Genomic DNA, 7,826 nt, shown 5'->3' with positions numbered 1-7,826 from the left:
TCGACCTTATAGGGAGTTCAACATTGCAGATGATCAAGAAGATGAACGATCCACCAATCATTTGGTGAAAAGAAGGAAGACAGACTCTCAAATACCCAACAATCAAACAATCCGCATTACCAACGTGAAGTTTATAGAACATTCACCAGAAAGAGGAACTCAGCCTCCAAGGTCATTCTCCAAGTGAGGCACGCCTTATACGATTGCCTTTGAAAGACTCTTTGCTAAAGGACTATTCCAACCGATCGGTCCAACCCCAGACCCTAAGTACGAGAGGAGAGGTCGCTTTTGGGACGGCTCTCAATATTGCTTATTTCATAGGGGTAATGGACACGACACTGAAGAATGTTCCAAGCTCAAATATACCATCCATTATATGCTAAATCGCGGTAAGATATCGTTATCGACCCTCAGTCCTTTTGAAGAAAAGAACGACCCTCATGGGTGTCCTACTCTTCAAAGTCAGGAAGGTCTCTTGGGCCTTTACCCTTATAGTACCCCAAACAACGAGGACAGGATGCTCAAATCGTTCAACGACCAGGATCGGGCGTTCAAGCTACCAGATGCTGAAAGAGGATTCTCCGAAGATAACAATGATGATTACGAGTCTGGATCTAAGATTGAGTCAAAGTCCGAGTCCGAGTCCGAGTCTTAGGATTTCTATCCCATAATTTTGTCATAGTGTCTTTCTTCATGTCCATTTTCATTTATAGTGACAACCTGGGGGCTGTCCCACGAGTCACGTGTCTTCTCAAGTATGTGTTAAATACATTCATTATTCATTTCAATAAAAATACAACTATTCAATCCACATATTCTATCATATCTTATCCTTTATCCTTTTCCTGTGACGACAAGAATTAATTTGAGACATTTTGAAACGAACACCAACACATGTCAGTCAATATGGGTGCACTTAAATGATGTTCCATTCCAAGTTTTAGAGGACCTGAAACTCCGTGTTCATTTTCCTTACCTATTCCATGTCTGGCAATAGAAACCCTTAATATAACCCCAGTTTAGGACGAGCCTATCTCTAGAGATTCTAGGACGAATCTAGACCATCTCCCTTGTTAACGATCCATGACGGAAGGCAAGCCCATTCCCCACAATAAACAACCCTGTTACTAAAGACCAACCCGTTTCACACTAAAGGTGCTAGTCTGACCCAAATCCATAGTAGCAAGCAAATCCAGGACGATAGGAGTCATGATAAAAAACAAAGGTTCAATTAAGAGAAATAACCAAGATCAATATCCAAGGCAAAAGAGTCGAAAGAAGAAGGCTCAATCAAGAAAATCAATATCGATTTCCAAAGTCAAAGTTATGTTCAAAAAAACCTAAATCAAGAATTTGAGCAAAAATCCGAGACATACTCCAGACCAAGAATCTGAGTCTGAATCAAGAACGAGTATGAAATTCAAATGCTGAACGGAATACTGCTGAAGTCTATATAGAATTAAGACATTAATGAAGATGGTCAACTAGCACCCCTTACTTAGCCTTTCACACATCACAAAACCTAAGTCCTTCTCGAGACCGTTACAGGAGATAGTTACGAATTCTGAGAATTCTCTCAAGCTCGTCAAGTATACCCATCCTTTAGAGCCAAGACATGGAAATTTGAACCCACGTCATTTTAACCTACCTTTATGTGCTCAGGCTACATCAAGCCAAGAGACTCCATTTCCAAGCCATATTACAAGCCATAATCCCATCAAGCCTTAACTCCACAAAATCAAGCTCCGGAGATTTGTTCATCAAAGCCTCTTTTTTCCGAGCTCCACATTCCAAATATCGAATCCAGTTTCACCTTGACCCAGACACGGAGTCTTCAGATACTTTGCTACCCAGAACGGGATGAACACATCCTTAGAGTACACCTTCGAGTGCGCTCACATGACAAGGAAATTTTTACAAAATTAGTTATACCTCTTTGGTCTATGATCAGAGGGAGTTATCTCAAATCGATTCTTTGAGTCACCAAAGGAATATACTCTCCTGACCCATGCACTTTAAGGTCCTGACAACATAAGCTTAGGCACACACATGAACTACGAGCATGGTTTGATTTCACCTCTTCAGGTGAATACGTAGGCAGTCCTTTCTTACACAAGAAGGATACAACCACATCACCGAAACAAAATTAACCAAACCTCTGAACTACGATCCGGTTTGATTTCACTTCGTGTGAATACGTAGGCAGTCCTCAAGGACACAACCATCCCAACCATCAACTCTCAACCTCAAATACCATCCCTTTCTATTTCATAACCTTCCAAATTTTCCATTTTTACCTCTTTAATTGGGGGCTCTTTTTTGTCGCCCTGTCTCCTTTTTTTTTTACGAAAGTCTAGAGTCATCTTATCATCCTGGGGGTTTCTCTTCCAAGATGCCACCCTCCCTTTATTCCTCTCTTACTTAAGTCAAGCTAGTGCTCGGTCTGAACAATGACAAAGGTCTTAGATCGATTCTCCAAGTTATCGTGCCTCAAGAGGGATCTCTTTTACAACAAACGGCGGCGAAAGACGTCCAAGTAGACAGCTAATCCATGGCTCATGCCTTGCCTTTATATGCCGTCATCGTTCTCTCAATTATTCTACCTTTGGAACTGATACGTGTTGTCACCCGTACTTGGCTAGGGGTTGCGCATACTTAGGCAAAGTCTGTCAAGGTCATCCCCTATGTCGCGTCAAATCTAGGTCAGCTTTACGTCAGTCTATCGTCTTGCATCCTAGTGAGTTGATGTCATGACAAGTCCTATGTCTAAAGCCCATTGAATATGCATAACGCATTATAAACGACGAATTTCTTTGAGCAAGTTTTAAATAACTCTTATAAAGAAATAAATTTTGCAAAACCTATGTGTTTCCTCATGCGTATGTGTTATTTTTCTATTAGATTACATTCTTGTGTTGCCACTAACCGTGCAGGTAAGTATCAGAAGCAGTGCTCGCCCTAACTGGGGCTTCGCTCAAGGCCGAGTAGACTGTGAATTATCGCAGTACTTTATCAAGACCTCGCTTGCCACAACGAGCGAATTTTATCTGACAGGTGTTTTGACACACCTCAATTATGTTCCCCCAGCGAGAGTTCAAAACAGCCAATTGTCCCTCTCAACACGTGGAGTTCAACCTCAATCTCAAGTTTTACCGAAGTTTGTTTGAAGACCGACGTCCTGCTGCCCTTCGATATTACGTTTTGTTTCCCCTTGGAGTCCGACAGAGTAAGGATTCTCAAAGAAGTCTCAAGTATGGTCTCTTCTTATGGCTGGCGAGCCTCCTTACGTAGTCTAATGGACTTTAAACGACCTTCCCCGATAGTCGACAAACTCTAAAATGTTCCCGACGACAGGTCCTTGGCTCAGACCCCTTGAGCCGCCTCGCGTCGCCATAGTCGTCAGGTTGTAATCTTTGATTGACCTGATGGCTATACTTTGACTTTCGCCTTGTCCAAGCCTCATTCAAAGTGAGGGCTCTGTAGATACCTCATTTTTGCACCTCCCGCAAGCCACCCAGTGATGATTGGGTCGCATGTTTAGCATATGTCGCGATTTTATGACGTTTTGTAAATCGGTTAATAAAAGGTAACTCATACACTTGTTTCTACCTCTTGGTTGTCATCTAGGTGTCATTACGGTCGTTTTCGCAGTAATTAGAGTACATTTGGAGTCCGGGTTAAAAACCGTCTTCATTTCCTAAAACCGTCAAATCCCGAGTCCAAAGCAATATGCTTGTCTACCTAAGGTTAGGATGTCATAAAATGTTATGGGTATTTCTCATTTTGAGTCTCATGTCACTTCTTTGGCCTAAACTTAAAGTTTACATTACAAAATGTGCATTTCATTTAGCTAAAATGACAACCCGACCTTTAGGCCCGTTTTACAAGGTCATAACGACCTTTTTAGGTCAGGCCTATTTCACAGAAAGTTCTAGATCTTTCTCTTAGCTTTCCAACGTCACCAAAATCACCTTATTCCGAGTATTGTAGAGAAAGTTATGCCTAAAATACGACAGGTTATCAAACGCGTTTTCTTGCGCAGGAGGAAACCGCTGGGGAAAGGACGCAGTAAGTGCTGCGTCTCTTTGAAGGATCGCAGCACCTGATGCGCCTTTTCTCAAGGCTTTCTTTTTGTCCAAGTTTCCGTGTTTTAACCTAAGTCGGTTGTTCCGGATCTTTCCTTCCGTAACCCTAATTCCTCCGTGTGATTAGTATAAATAGGAGCCTTTGTTCCTCATATTTCTCACGCGAGTGTCCGCCCTTCTCTTCTCCCTTTGCATTCTAAGACCACGCTCTTGCTTTTTGGCGTCTACGTGCTTGAACTTTCGACCATGTAAGCTCGGATCCTTCTGAGTACCAGCTTCGTTTTCCATGACCGACCAATTTGACCAACTCCACATCAATCAACTTAACCAACTTTGTTTAATTTCCTCTTAGAGGGCACTTTCGTCGTACATTCGAGTCGAGCATCAGTAAACGTTAACTTAGTTAATCTCGTTTCGTCAAACATGTAAGTCTGAGGGTGTAAATCCCATCTTTTACTATTGTATTTTATTTTTGTAATCATTATTGTAAGGTTTACGTCGAAATATATTCAAAACCGATTTATAAAACCTTTATTCAAAACCTTTTTACGCGTTAATGGGAGACAGATGTCGAGAAGGAACGCAGCAACTGCTGCGCCTCTTCGAGGGACGCAGTACCTGCTGCGCCTCTTCCTGAGGCTGTCGCAGTTCCTGCTTTCCTTCTTCTTCCTTCGTCTTTTGTTTATTCGTATGTTTGTTTTTGTTTCGTCTTTGTTTGTTCTTATTTCATTGGCATGATAATTTTAGCATATAATTTATTAGTAATTTATCACCTTTAAATTCCCAACTTAAATCCCAAGTAATTCATATTTGCGGGTTTTCGTCATAAAAACACATCCGGGTTTTAGAGATTCAATTCATCCATATCAAGTCTCTGGAATTCATTCTTTGTATGTTTTTAGTCTGTTTATCGTCGTCATCGTCAATAGTTTAGCATTAATTTAACCTAATTAGTTTGTTCAATTTGTAATTAACCTTGTAATTAATCTTGTAATTCATTTGTTCTAATTAGTTTCATCTCATGTTTTATTGTTTGTATGACCAATTTGCATGTAAATAATCCATTAAACCACTTCTATCCGAGTTGAAATATCAATAATCAATCATTAAATTACCAATGAATACTAACGATATGCAATTCCGGCTTCACAGCCAAAATTCACCTTAGGAACAGACGCAGTGAGCACTGCGCCTCTTCCAAAGGTCGCAGCTCTGCTGCGCCTGTTCCGGGTTGAATTCTGCCCTGAACTTTCGTTGTTGCTTTGACCTAGTTATTAGTTTACGTATTAATTAACTATTACCCGTATTATCACCTAATAATCTGTTCGTTTATTTATTTTCCCTTTTCTTTTCCCAAATTATTCGTTTTAAATGTATTTTCGACGTAAATCATCAAACCATTGTAATTATTGTAATTTCAATTATCGTACTTTGTTTTATTCTTTATTATACTTTGTTTGTATGTTTTCACATGTAATCAACCTTAATTCCTACTTCGTGTTGGAATATGTGTCCTCCGACAATAATGCGATCACGACTGTTGATCATGATGATCACATGTTTAAGTCTCATTAAAATGAATACAATTGGGAAGTAATATTGTTACTGTCAACTGGTCAACATATATCGGTAATGATTGGCTGACTAGAGTTTGACATTACTGTCGTGTGACGGTGGTGATCAGTTGACCCCCTAGGTCATACCTAAAGGGCAACACTCTTAATTGATTATTTAATTAATCGTATAATGTTACGAGTTAATTAAATTACTTGAAAATTGACGGACGATTTTGGAAGTAAAATTTACGTATCATATTGAAATGTGATTAAATGAGATACGGTCTGAGTAATTAAATTGTATAATTACTCGGATGAAATAAATTGTTTAATGTAACAATTAAATTTGAATGAATTGTTATAAATACAATCTGTTGTGATTTATAAAATGGTAAAATATTTTGGCATAAGTAATTATGAAATTACTAAGTCAATTTTTGTATGTGACGTATTTTTATTAATACGTTGATTTTTAATATGATAAAAATTACATAACAAATATATGTGACATGTGACATGTAACATATAGACAATTGACAAAAATAATATGGACTCTATATTATCCATTGTGCCGAAATAAAGGGTTAGTGGAAGCTAATATTGTGTTTGTTTAATTATTATAAGAACACAATGATTACCTACATTCCTAGCCTTGCAACCCTAATATTCTTGTGAAGACAAAAGTGTTCATGCATTGGCTCCCCAAAAACCCCTCCTCTTACCCGGTTTTGAGAAGGTAAAAGCCATCATGGTTTTTGTTTTATTTTTACCTAATAATATACAAAATGTTGTATATCATTATTCATTCTAATTCCATCATCAAATATAGAGATTTCTAGTGAGATAAAATCCTCTCTTCTTCTCTCTTAAAAACCGAAACATATAAGTGTTTTATAAAAGGTTTTGGTTCAATTTTCTACCTTTGATTAATATTATAACTAGTATTTGTAATATTAATTATATTAAGAGGAGCCTTGGGTATAATACATAGGGAGAGATCTTACACTTAGATCTTTATTCTTCCATTGGAAAAGCTCAAGAACAAGAAGAGAAAGGTGATCTCTCTTGTGCCCTAATAGCCGAAATCTACTATGTAAGGACATGATTTCTCCTCTATTTATATTATTGTTTGCATGCATAAGATCCGTTTTAATTTTATGACAAATTAGTTTAGACATATATGAGTATGTTAACATGTATATGAATCTACATTTCCTTCAATTGGTATCAGAGCCACGGTTGTTTGCATGCAAATTGGTTAAAAGTTTTTCCGAGTTATATGAATAACAAATAAAACTTGTAAAATTTGTGTTATTATGATATATCAAGAAATTATTACATGCATGTTAATATTTCTGGTCCTAAAATGTTTTAGGATATTTTGGTTAATTTTTCGGATTTTTATTGTTCATATTTTACAATAATGGCATTTAAATGTGATTTTATGAGTAAAAATGTCATTTTTGGTCGAAAATTAGCTATACTTCGAATTTTAAGTTGATTTTTGGATATGTTGTCACATATATTATTTTGAGATAACCTGTAAATGTTCATAATTTTTGGACTTGTTATGCTCGAAAAATGAATTTTTCATTATTAAATTCGGATTTAAGAGAAAAATAGGTTAATATGAGTTAAATTTCGAATCTGGTCATAGAAAATTAATATGTTGTCACATGCAATTTTACAAGATGTGTGTAAAATAATTGGCTATAAAGAAGTCTTTTAGCATAATTTATGAATTTTTGAAGAAAAATTAGCATAAATAGTGACATTATTAGTGTAAAATTAATAAAACATAATCTATGACTTAGGAAAAACGTCTAATGTTGCATTTTATTATATTTTTCAGATATAAAATTGAAAAGTTAATGAAAATAATTTTTCCATGTTTTTATGATTATTTTATTAAATATCGATAAACCGCAACATTGTTTTTCCGGAAAATTTTCGAAATTTTTAACCTAAGATTTTGAACATTATGAGTGTCATGGAATTTTTCCAGAATGTTCATGAATTTAAATTTCAAATTTTGAATTTATTTGGAATTTTTGGATTTATTTGAAGTTTAATAGCTTATTTTGTAATTTTTGGTCCATTTATGAACAATTTTGTAAATAAAAGTTAATTATGGTCAAATTATTAGTGAAGACTATATTTTGAGTCCTAAGAGGTTAGGGTAATT

This window comes from Silene latifolia, chromosome 1 (assembly GCF_048544455.1).
Source record: "Silene latifolia isolate original U9 population chromosome 1, ASM4854445v1, whole genome shotgun sequence".
Lineage (NCBI taxonomy): Eukaryota > Viridiplantae > Streptophyta > Magnoliopsida > Caryophyllales > Caryophyllaceae > Silene > Silene latifolia.
The sequence above is the reverse complement of the archived record's forward strand: the minus strand, read 5'-3'. Positions refer to the sequence as shown.